Raw genomic sequence first — 11772 nt, 5'->3', positions numbered from 1 at the left:
CATGCTCGACCCCAGCCCTCGAATTGCTCCCCCCCCTGGCCCCACCCCCCCCCAGCTGCTGCAGCCCCCTGTTGGCTGTCCTAGCCCCCCGCAATGGCTGCCTTGCCCAGCCCCACCCCGCACTTGCACAACCCCAGGCACCTTCACTTTAAAGAAGAAAAAAGGGGGAAAAATGAAGAAGAAAAAAAAAAAAAAAAAGCCTCTACTTACCCTAGAAGCAGGGGTGGAGGAGTTCCAGGGCCTCCTGGCAGAGCCCCCCTGGGCAGCACAGGACAGTAGGGGGCAGGAGGGCATGGGCTGGGGACACTGGGGCTGTCCCTCTGCCCTGCACTGTGTGGGTGGGGCCCCAGCCAGCCAGATGACAGCCAAACTGCCAGTAAGTGTCAGGGGCTTTTTTATTTGACTCTTGGGTGGGGGGGCAGGGATCAGGAGGGCATGGGGGATGGGGTCAGGCAGGGCAGGGTTTGGGGGGCTGGCGGGGACTGGGGTCGGGCAGGACAGGGGTCGGGGGCCTGGAGGAGCAGGCAAGGCTGGTGGGGGTCCCTTCCATGGTCCCCTCCCTCCTCCTGCAGCCCCCCCGACCCCTTACTCACCAGCACTGGAGCCCTGGTGCTGAACACATGGCCTGGCCGGCCGTGCATTTCAGCACCAGGGCGAAGGGCCAACCACAGAGATGCTTTATCCTATTATTGGTATTTATAATCATTTCTGTTCATTATTCTGTTCCCTCTCAAGTCTCTTGCAATTTATGACTGTTCCTTCTTACCTCCACTTTCTGCTTCTTTCCATTATTTCTTCCTGTCCTAGCCCTTGGATCTTTTCCTTCATTTGGATCTGTTATCTTCATTATCTTTCCTTCCTTTAAAAACAAGATTAATTCACATTTCCCCCCCTATAAATAACCTCCTTAATTTCCTTGTTTGCTGTTTTATTTTCCCTGGGCTCCCATGGTTGTTAGCTGCTTGGCTTTTTAAGCTTTTTCCCTGCAACAGGTAACACTTACATATTACTGTGGCCAGAATCAAAAGCGTGAGCTGGCTTAGTTGCTAATACTTTTATTTCCTCAGTAAAGTTCTCAGGGTGCCTGGCAAAAATGTAGTAGCATCACATCCCAACTTGAACACTTCAACCTTAACTATAATTTGTCATTGCAATTATAATTACCATTGACAAAGTATTATTTATTTTTTCTATGTTTGGGAGGTCCACAACTAAACTGTCATACTGTTATACTTTGTTTTCCATTAATACCAAAAATAATTTAAAAATAAATTCTAATCCTTACTTAGGATTTGTTGTTAACTGTTAACCATCTGTCAGCTATGATCAAAAGCAGGGAGCTTCCTTCAAACCCACAGCCAAATGGCCTCTTTCTTGCAAGATATCCCCTAAAAAGATTCTATAAGCCAATAAATTACCAAGCAACTGAAACACATACAAATTAATTTATCCCCTGACAAACAAGAACTGTCAGAAGGCAGGGTAGAGTTTAACTATAGTCTAACTTATAGACTTAACTATATCAGAGATGCATAAGAACTGCTCCATTCTCACCAAGGATGTCCCATACAAAGTTTCCCATTTACTGGTTTCTTTTTACTGGTTCTGCTGGCTGTGGGCCCCTGTTGTTTTCATAGTAAATTAAATATCTATATGGAACAATGTGAATCAGATCCTAATCGTATGTGGCTTTGACTTTGGAAAGGGTGGTGGCATGCAATTTTTCTAAGGGTCACTTGATTTGGGGGGGGGGGGGGGGGGGGCGGCTTGCCATCATTCTTATTTGCCACTATTTAAAACTTGATTTAGGGGTGTTGTATGCATTAATGTTTATATACTGGTACATTAGGATAAATTCCAGATGATCATGCTCTTTGCATTATAAATATTTTGGGATAATGCAGTACTTAGGCTCGTTGGAAGTCAGCAGATGCTCCCAATTTGTTTGAAAGGAAAGATCATCTGGTGGGCATTTGGATATAGCACTCTTTACTATTTTATTGTCACATATTTAGAAAGACCTTTTTAAATAACCCATTCTTTGTTTGTCATTCATGAGTAATATGATCATAACAAATGTATGGCAATTAGCAATATGATGGCTATATGATCATAGTAAATGGCAATATGTTCATAGAACAGTTATCGCTCTGATAATTCAGATTGTCAGTGAGACTTTGGAGAGTGTTAAATATTTCCTGTACCTTGGAAGCCATCTCTCACAGAAGGCTAACATCAACAAAATCCAACATTGCCTCAAATGTGCAAGTGTGGCCTTTGGGCACCTGAGGAAATGGGTATTCAAAGATTGTGACATCAAATCCGAAACCAAGCTCATGGTTTATCAAGCAGTTGTGATCCCCACCTTGCTGTATGGAGTTGAGATGTAGATAACATACAAGAGACACTTCAAGTCATTAGAGAAGTACCATCAATGGTGCCTGTGGAAGATCCTTTGAATCCAGTGAGAAGACAGACACACCAAAATTAGTGTCCTCTTGCAAGCAAACATCACAAGCCTTGAGGTGATGATCATCCAACATCAACTTTGCAGGGCCAGGCACATTATCCCGATGTCCAACTCCAGACTCCCAAAGCAAGTTTTAGAGCTCAGTCAAGGCGTATGCTTGACAGGAGGGCAGACAAAATGCTTCAAGGATGTCCTCAAGGCCGACTTGGAAAAAACGCAACATTGACATCAATTCATGGGAGACTCACCCAGAACTGCCCCAACTGGAGCCAGTTGCAAGGATCTCAGAACTTTGAAACCTTTACAACAGGGGCAGGCAACTGTGGCAGGGCACTGTGTGTGCCTGCCACTTTAAGGGCCTGGAGCTGGCAGCTGCCAGGTGCCTGATGAGGGCAGCCATTTTGAATCAGGGGCTGCTCATATTAACAGGGCAGTTCTGCTGCTGGAGGCCAGGCAACAACATTGCCTGGCTGGAGGGCTGCTGGTGTCATCTGGAGGTAAGGGAGGAGCTGTAGGGGATGGTAAAGAGGCTCCTGGTCCTGGGTACGACCTAAAACTGCACCCTACCAGGAATGGGTGGCTTGGTGGGGTTCCCAGTGCCGAGCAAGATGGCCTTGTGTGCCATGCTTGGCACGCATGCCGGGGGTTGCTGACCCTTGCCTTTCTCACCCAATTCTCATTAAAAAAACAAGGGGAATGTGGCGTTGACACCTACACAGTTAAATGGGTCACTAGTTGGCTGGAGGGCCGCACCCAGCGAGTGGTGCTGGATGGGTCTTATTTGACCTGGAGGGATGTGGGCAGTGGGGTCCCCCAGGGCTTGGTCCTCGGACCTGCACTGTTCAACATCTTCATCAGCGACTTGGACAAGGGGGTAAAAAGCACCCTGTTCAAATTCGCAGATGACACTAAGTGTTGGGGGGAAGTGGGCATGCTAGAAGGGAGGAATAGGCTGCAATCAGATCTAGACAGGTTACAGGGGTGGGCAGATGAGAACAGGATGGGTTTCAACACTGACAAGTGTGAGGTGCTGCACCAGGGGAGGAGGAACCATCAGCAGACCTACAGGTTGGGGACCTCCCTTCTCGTCAGTACAGAGGCAGAAAAGGGTCTCGGAGTCATTATTGATGCCAAATTGAACATGGGCCGACAGTGTGGGGACACGGTCAGGAAGGCCAACCATACCTTGTCATGCATCCACAGATGCATTTCAAGCAGGTCTAAGGAGGTGATCCTTCCCCTCTATGCGGCACTGGTCAGGCCGCAGTTGGAGTTCTGGGCGCCGCACTTCAGGAGGGATGTGGACAACATGGAGAGGGTCCAGAGGAGGGCCACCCGCATGATCAGGGGGCAGCAGGGCAGGCCGTATGTGGAGAGGCTACGGGACCTGAACCTGTTCGGCCTCCACAAGAGAAGGCTGAGGGGGGATCTAGTGGCCATTTACAAACTAGTCGGAGGGGACCAGCAGGCATTGGGGGAGTCCCTGTTCCCCCGAGCACTACCAGGAGTGAGAAGAAATAACGGTCACAAGCTGGCAGAGGGTAGATTCAGACTAGACATCAGGAGGCGCTACTTCACTGTCAGGGCGGCTAGGATCTGGAACCAACTTTCAAGAGAAATGGTGCTGGCTCCTACCCTGGGGGCCTTTAAGAGGCGGCTAGATGAACACCTTGCTGGGGTTGTTTGACCCCAGTACTCTTTCCTGCCATGGCAGGGTGTCAGATTTGATGATCTGCTCAGGTCCCTTCTGACCCTACCAACTATTAAACTATGAAACAACAACAACAACAACAGGAGACAGACAAGCAGGAGCAGCAGAAACGAGAATCCAGAGCCACTCATCTTGCACAGAAACCTGTGCATGCATTGCAGTAGAGTCTGTTGATCCCCGATTGACCTCATGTAGCAGTCTTCAAACCCACATATAAGACATTCATGAAAGACAATCATCCTCTACTGAGCAGGATTGCTGAAGAGAAGGAGAAAGGCGGTTAAACATGTACTGTATACCCATAAAATTTGTTCATTACCCAATTCAGCATTTATAAGTTGCATTCCTTCTTTCAGTAGTATACAATGCCAAACAACATTTCTTTAAATATTTATTCCATGCTGTCAAGAAGGAGAACATCAAGAAAAAAATGTTTTTGTCCTACCAATAGTAGGGAGAATAAAAATGTGTTAAATATCTGAGAATTAGCATTGGCTATAACTGTCTTCAGTCCTTGAAATTAGATTTAACCAAGGGCAGATAACAACTTTTTCAGTGATCAATGTAAATTGGTTTAGTTGTCATCTCAGGTGAATAACAAGTGCCCTACTGATCAGGTCTTAATGAAATTTCACTGTCCTCCAAATTTGTGTTTTCCTTGTGCTCATACTAGGTGAACGTATTTGCAGTTTCACTGAAATATATGCCATTCAGCTGCTGCATTATGTGACTGAGGATTTATCTTTTCAATACATGTTGCCTGCTTTAAAGTGTATGATTTATACTGAGGAAATGCTTTGATCCTGAGAGGGCCTGTTAGTAGTTCTGGGACATCTTTAGTTTGTCTGTTGTAGCTCTTGACCTTATGTGTCTGTCTCTCTTCGCTGCTATTACTGACAGAGCTTACAGGCACCAAATCACATGTGTATGTTGACATCAAGAATTTTCCCAAGCTGCTGTTTAGATCTGGTTTGGAACATTTAGACAAAACCATTTTTGATCATAAACTATCAATTTGTCAGAATTAACTTCTCTGAGTATGTACATGCTTCAAGCACTCCACTGATGTCTCTCTTTGTTTTCGTGGATAATAGAGAATCCAAAGTCCCTGCTTCTTTTCGTGACCTGTGCTGAGGGGATACAGTGTGGTGCACATTTCCTGTGCTCTGCTTCTTCTCAATTGTCTTTCTCTAGAGAAAGAGAGCTCTTATTGGTTCATACTTGTGGCCTACAAACTCTCCTGAAGTCCTTTGTTTTCTGTTCTTTGTTATTACAGTAAAAGCTGTGTTAACCAGCATTCTACCAGCCGGAATACTTTATTAACCAGAATTTCCAGCAGGCCAGCCGGACACCGGAGGTGGGGGAGGAAGCTTGCATGCAGTGGCTTTTACTGTATTACTTTCTCTCTCTCTCTTTCTCTAAAATCAAGAATAATTTTCTCAGCAGTTTCTTTTTTTGGTAGATTCATGTCCTTTTATGGCTTTCTCCACCTATTTTTAATTTGTACAGCACCACACAGTATTTTGATGGGGCGGGGGGGCATTCTTCCAATTACAAAAGTATTTTCTGTCCTTTGAAATTGCCTTACTTTGGCTTTTTTTCCTTCTCCTGGGCTCACATTATGCCCATCTGATGACTGAGCTTACACCTGCATCAAATAATAGCATCTGAAATGCTCATTCTTCAGAAGAGGAGTACTCAACCCCAGATCCAGCACACGGAGCCATATTATATGGGATGTGGGCTTCCCAAAGGTGCACTAACTTGGCAGCAGGGAACCAGTGGCAATTAACACTGCTACCTCTGACCTACCAAAATGGTCCCAGCTGAGCTGGCCTCGCACAATGGGATTGGGCCAGAAAAGATTGGGCGCTACTGACTTAAAAGAATTATACATTCCTAGGAAATATTCAATATACGGTTCCTTTATATTCAGAACTGTGAAAACCCGCTCCACTTACTTTATAGGAAAGTGCCTAGCCTCTGATTTCAAATGAGGCACCTCAGGCACCTTCTGCAGGCACCTTAACTGCACCAATCTTTTCCATGCTGCCCTGCCATGCCCTGACCTCCTCCACTGTTTAACAATGTCTTGGCCTGTTTCTAATCTTTGTGGGACCAAATTATATGAAATCAGTGGGTTGTGGACAGTTTTTTGTGACTGAATATACCATAGGGCACTTGTCCATGTTGCACTTTTCCTTTGTCCACATAACAAAAATTGTCATTAAGCTAGCTGAATCACGTCTGCAGATCCACATTGTCAGCTGATTTTATTGTTTAGGTTTTTTTTATAGTGATAATTTTAAAACACCTCCAACATGTTTTATTTTTAACTCCTGAATTTCTTCCATGAGTTTTTTTTTTTTTTTTTTTTTTATCATATTAAATTTTAACATGTATCTGATTTATTCCCAAAAACGGGATTTTCCCTGCTTTGCAACAATTGCCCCACCAGGTGCTGCTTGGGTTCACTCATAAATCCATGGAATTTCTATTGCAATACTGCAACAAGATGCTAGGTGCTAATCTTGCAAATTTTTACTGGTTATATCAGATTAATGAAAAATACAATTTTTTTTTTTTTAAATGTTCCTCTTTTTTGCATGCACTTCACTTCTGGCTGGCCTTTTCCCTGCTCAGCTGGTCAGCCTCAGCCTCTGCCATTCCAGCTAGCCCCCCAACTTTTTATCCTGCTCCCACCAACCCAGTTCCAGCAAGCATAGAGAAGCCCGTATTGTACAGATCAAAAAAAATTTAATAACATAATTTAACTTAAATTTAACAAATGAATACTTTAATTTAATAACATACTTTAACTGAAAGAAAGAACCATCATGCGCTTCTTCCAGTAAAGAGCAGTTCCTCCTTGATATGGCTCATTTTCAGTCCTGCCAATAAAAATTGGAAGTGTTTACAGTGCGTTGTGAATATATTTTATTCTCCAGTTGGTAAATGTGAGAATCGAAGTACTTGGACTTTATTTTCACATGACATAACTGTATTTTAACAAGTCTTTCCACTACGTACATGCCTAATTAGTGAATCAGTATCCCCACTGATACCATTGCTCCTCGGTCCGGGTTGCTGCATCTCTTCTGTCAGGTCTTGGAACAGCTGTCAGGGGATATGACAGCGAGCAGTTAGCTCATTAAAAAATTCAACTAAAAATTGCTGTCTTTTTTCCAAGGTACCCCACCATCAGCAAACTTACCACTGTCCTACACTCTCCTTTTTCCCCGAAGCACAGGTATCCGCAGCATTCCCACTGGTGCTGTTCTGGCAAGGTGGTGCTGCACCATGTACACAGCAGTGTATACCAGAATTGTGGGGGGGGAGGGCTTATCCATAGTACCCGTGGAGTGGGTAGGATAGGACCATGAGTGGATGCCTGTGCCTGATGAGAACACTGGCACCTTGGGCAGTGCAAAGGCATCTCACAGCTTTCTGGCTTCCTGCTGTGCCACCTACATGATATATGCTACATTATGTAGGGTGTTTCCCCTAATACCTTTGTAAAGGGCTAATGGCTGGTGATCTACTTGATGAGTGCCCTCAGCCACAAGACACTAGCCTTGTTCATGCAGGCCTGAAGCTGGCTGTCACCAGTTTTTGGACTCGTATTATGAGGCACCTCCCTGTATCACCCCACCCAGCATCACAAGATTTTCACCAAGCCTCTTCCCTCCTCCCTTTGGGGCTCTCTTGTTCTTAGTTCAGGTTTTTCAAGGCTATCTTGAAAGGACGGTTTAAAAAGGCATATTTTGGCTGTGGTGCTCAGCCTACCCTGCAGAGACCTTTGTATTATTAAAGATTTTCAAATCCTCCCTCTTCGTTTGTGTATATAATGCAGGACTGGACACAGTGTATTATTGAAGATTTAGTCTCGTGTGTGGTGTAATTCCCCTTGGTGTTAACCAGCCAGCCTTCTCAAGCTTGCTATGTTGGGCTTGTGTTGCCCTGTCATGGTGCAGCCCTTGCGCTGCCTATCCATGTCAGGCAAGATTTGTAGAAGTGTCAGGGTTGTCTTGGTGGGAGAACACACAAGCATTTCTGGTGTTAGAGCATGGGAGTTGGATTGCTACTGCAATTTTTGTACTCTTTGGAGTCTGAAACATAGTTTGATTTAAAGTGGAATTTAAAACTTTACTTGTATGGAAAATAAAAATACAGGACCCTTCCCAAAGTCCTTTGTGGTACTTTATTTCTATCACAGTTTTCTGAAAAATTCCTAAAGTAGATAGAGAGAGAAGACAGATTGTGAACCTAACCTGGTTCACCCCTGCCCTCCCCCCCCACCCCCAATAGATTGAAGAAAAATCAGCTTTGAAAATATTCTGGTGGCAGTTCATGAGGAAGAAGCACACCAACACAGGGTAATAGAGCATCCCATCACCCCTTTTGTATATGCTTTTGCTTTAGTCATGAGAAGTTGCTCCCTCACTAGATACCACCCGGGTCTACTAGATACCCTCCCCGGGTCTGCTCAGCATCCTCCTGCTCTTCATCCCTGAAGCATCTTGGGACACTCCCCTTGTGGCTAGAGGAGGCATGGCTCTCCTTTAGAAGAGATTGGAGAGTTTTTTTGGGGTGGCCTATTGTCAATGCTGCTCCCAATACTTTTGCAATCATAAAACTCTGTTAGAAACTCTTGTCTAAGCCTTTGATCCACCCACAAAATATGGTCAACTTTCTTACTGAATTCCTTAAAACATTCTACCATTTTATTACTCATGCTTTCCATAACCTGCAAATTGGCTTCCTTGCTCCTCTTCAACCCATTGACCATATCTTTAATTTCTGATGTCATTTGATCACTATCATTTTGGGATGCTTCTGTCAGTAACTGAAGAATAATTTCCTTAGCTGCTGTTTTATTTTTTTGGTAATTGCACTGACATTGGGTGTTAACAGCTGCTCTTGATGATGAAGGGGTTGCTGTGCACAGAAAAAAAGAAAGCCCTCATCAGGTCTTTGGCTACTTTTTCTTTCTAAAGAACAGAGTTATTCTTAAAATATTTTAACAGGACAGCCACTGCAAGAATTACCAATGACAGCTCACTAGCTAGCACCCAACCATCTTATTAAGGCTGTACCCTAGAAATATTCTGCCTAGTCTCTAGACATCCAGTCCCTCACCTGCCTGTACCTTGTAGCTCTCCACCTGAAAAAACACATACCAGCATCCACCCAGTAGGGAGTAGGTTAGATTTAAGGACAACACTGTCCCCCCACCCATGTTGTCAATATATGCTCGAGAGAGCCCAGGCAGGAGCCCATCCCCCTCCCCCCCTATTACAGAGCAAGGCAAAACCCCCACTCCATACCAATCTCACCATAGGGTAAAATTACTTTCTGGCCCCAAATCTGGTGATCAGTCTGATCCTGAAGAGAGGGACAAAACCTGCTACCCAGAAGGCTTTGGTCCCAGCAGGAGCATTGGCACACCCCTGTCTAAGTCCATAGTGTTGGCTGTAGCCAACACCCAATGCTTCTGGGAAAGCCATAGGCATTGTTATGCCTAGATCATCCCCAGTCAATGGCTGTCCAACCTCTTCTTGAACACCTCCAGTGATGGAGAGTTCACAACTTCCCTAGGCAATCTATTCCACTGCTTCACTGTTCTAACAGTGAAGAAGTTTTTCCAGATATCCAATCTAAACTTCCTTTGCTGCAACTTCAAGCCATTGGTCTGCATCCTTCTCTCTCCAGCAAAAGAGAAAAGGTGCCTTCCCTTTATGGCAGCCTTGCAAGTATTTGAAAACTGCTATCCTGTCCCCTCTTAAGCACCTTTGCCAGAAGCTGAACACACCTAGCTCCTTCAGCGTCTCCTCATATGGCTTGCTTTCCAAACCCTTGATCATCTTTGTTGCATACCTGTGGACCCTCTCTAACATCTCCAGGTCTTTTTTAAAAATGTGGAGCCCAGAACTGCCCATAGTACTCTAAATGAGGCCTAACCAGTGCCAAGAATAGGCACTATCACCTCCCATGTCTTACACCTAATGCTCCTACTGATGCAACCCAAAACCACATTTATCTTTTGTGTGGCTGCATCACATTTCAGACTCATGTTGTGTCTGTGGTTTATTAAGATTCCCAAGTCCTTTTCCATAGTGCTGCCATCCAGCCAGGTATCACCCACTCTATTTGTGTTTTAGTTTATTCTTTCTGAGGTATAGCACCTTACATTTGTCCTCATTCAACTTCATCCTGACCTTTTTCCAGTCCTCTGGTATCTGGCATGTTTCCCATGACTTCATAAAGATGAAGGTGAGCAGGGCATGAGGCCCAGGCACTGCCTAAGATAAGCAGAGTCGGGGGCGGGGGGCAGCAGCAGAATGAAGCAGAGGGAGCACCATGCTCCTCCCTAACACCACCTTTCCCTCATTACTTCCTGCATGTGAACTGAAGCCTCTGGCTCCAGGTCTACCAGCGTAGATGTAGAGCAGGGGCAGCAGCACAAGAGTGTGTTTTGTTTCATAGTGAGTGAAGGTATTCTGAAGCATGTCATTTTGGCTGTGGTGGCATTAGTTCTGGCTGCTCCACATGCTGCTTGCTTCTGCCATGCCTGCTGCTGGTGGCCTTCAGAGCCAGAGGTGCTGGAAGGAAGTTGCAGGCGGAGGAGCAAAGGTGCGACTGCCTATGGCACAGTGCTGACCAGTAATGCCTTGAACAATTTTTAGATTAAACAGTGTGACCCGGGCGGTACTCCAAAAGGTACCCCCTCTCCAATTGAAGGGATCAAAGCAGGTGCACAAGTGCTGTGGGAGGTGTAGGGACTCTCCTCCCCCTATAGAGCAGAGCCAGACCGCCACTGGGGACTTAACCATACGCCTTTTAATGAGGGAACAATACTGGAAACATAACAGGCATAATCAGGGGGTATAGTGGACACTACAATGCCCCAAGGGGCAGGATTCAACAAAGGTTAGACACTTACAATCATTGGCAAAAGACAGGGTTAACAAAATATAAAACACAAACAGCAGAGCAAACAATACTGGTTGGGGAAATATAAAAAAAAAGGCACAAAATACAAAATGTCAAAGGACAAAGAAATATAGGGCCTAGGTACCTGGAAGGGGAGAAAGGGGGAAAACACAATGGTCCCTTTCCACTGCAAGAGGAATTTTTCTTTGTTAGCTCACTCACCCCAAGTCACCAAAACTGGGACTTGAACTTGGATCCTCCATGTGGTAGGCAGGGATGCTGCTACACAGCCACCAGGGCTGGTATTGTTTCAAGCTGCTAGGGGTCTTGACCTTCCTGGAGCCCCGGCCTCACGTCGAGCTGCCTGGCCTCTGACTGGAGGAGCTGGAAGCCAAGCTGGGACCCCTCAGGTCGCTGCTCAGATCCTTGCTGAGCAGGAAGCCTCTCCTGCTGGCCACAGCCTCTCATAGGGGATCCTGGAGCCCAGCAAGGAGCCTCTCCTGCTGACTATGCACCGTGCTGCTGAGGGTCCCACTGCTGCCTGCAGGTCCTGCTCCTTCAGAGTCTTCTGGGGCACCTGCTTCTGCCCCACTGGCTCAGCTCTTGCCAGCTCTTTGAAGTTCCTTCCTCATGGTCCCTCACTGGTCTCTCCCTGAGT

At 45.7% G+C, this 11772-nt stretch overlaps 2 long non-coding RNA genes across 4 annotated transcripts in view; both read right to left on the bottom strand.

The window, feature by feature from the left end:
* The window catches only part of LOC112551400, an 8683-nt gene extending 6926 nt beyond the window's left edge, over positions 1 to 1757 (bottom strand). The window contains exon 1 of the long non-coding RNA XR_003095704.1: positions 767 to 1757. This is a non-coding gene — a long non-coding RNA (uncharacterized LOC112551400). The remainder of the gene's footprint in view (positions 1 to 766) is intronic.
* A 2419-nt stretch (positions 1758 to 4176) lies between these two features.
* LOC112551401 lies at positions 4177 to 11539 on the bottom strand. 3 transcript variants are annotated; one of them, XR_003095707.1, is made up of 5 exons: positions 11337 to 11539; positions 8929 to 9119; positions 7212 to 7298; positions 6996 to 7072; positions 4177 to 4439 (listed from the first exon to the last, which is right to left on the bottom strand). It is a non-coding gene; the product is annotated as an uncharacterized LOC112551401 (long non-coding RNA). The 3 variants fall into 3 exon arrangements; XR_003095706.1 differs by lacking the exon at positions 8929 to 9119; XR_003095705.1 differs by lacking the exons at positions 7212 to 7298; positions 8929 to 9119.
* Between the last annotated feature and the right edge of the window lie 233 nt (positions 11540 to 11772).

The sequence above is a fragment of the Alligator sinensis genome, unplaced genomic scaffold, assembly GCF_000455745.1.
Source record: "Alligator sinensis unplaced genomic scaffold, ASM45574v1 scaffold417_2, whole genome shotgun sequence".
In the NCBI taxonomy this organism is placed as follows: Eukaryota; Metazoa; Chordata; order Crocodylia; family Alligatoridae; genus Alligator; species Alligator sinensis.
The sequence above is the reverse complement of the archived record's forward strand: the minus strand, read 5'-3'. Positions and strand labels throughout refer to the sequence as shown.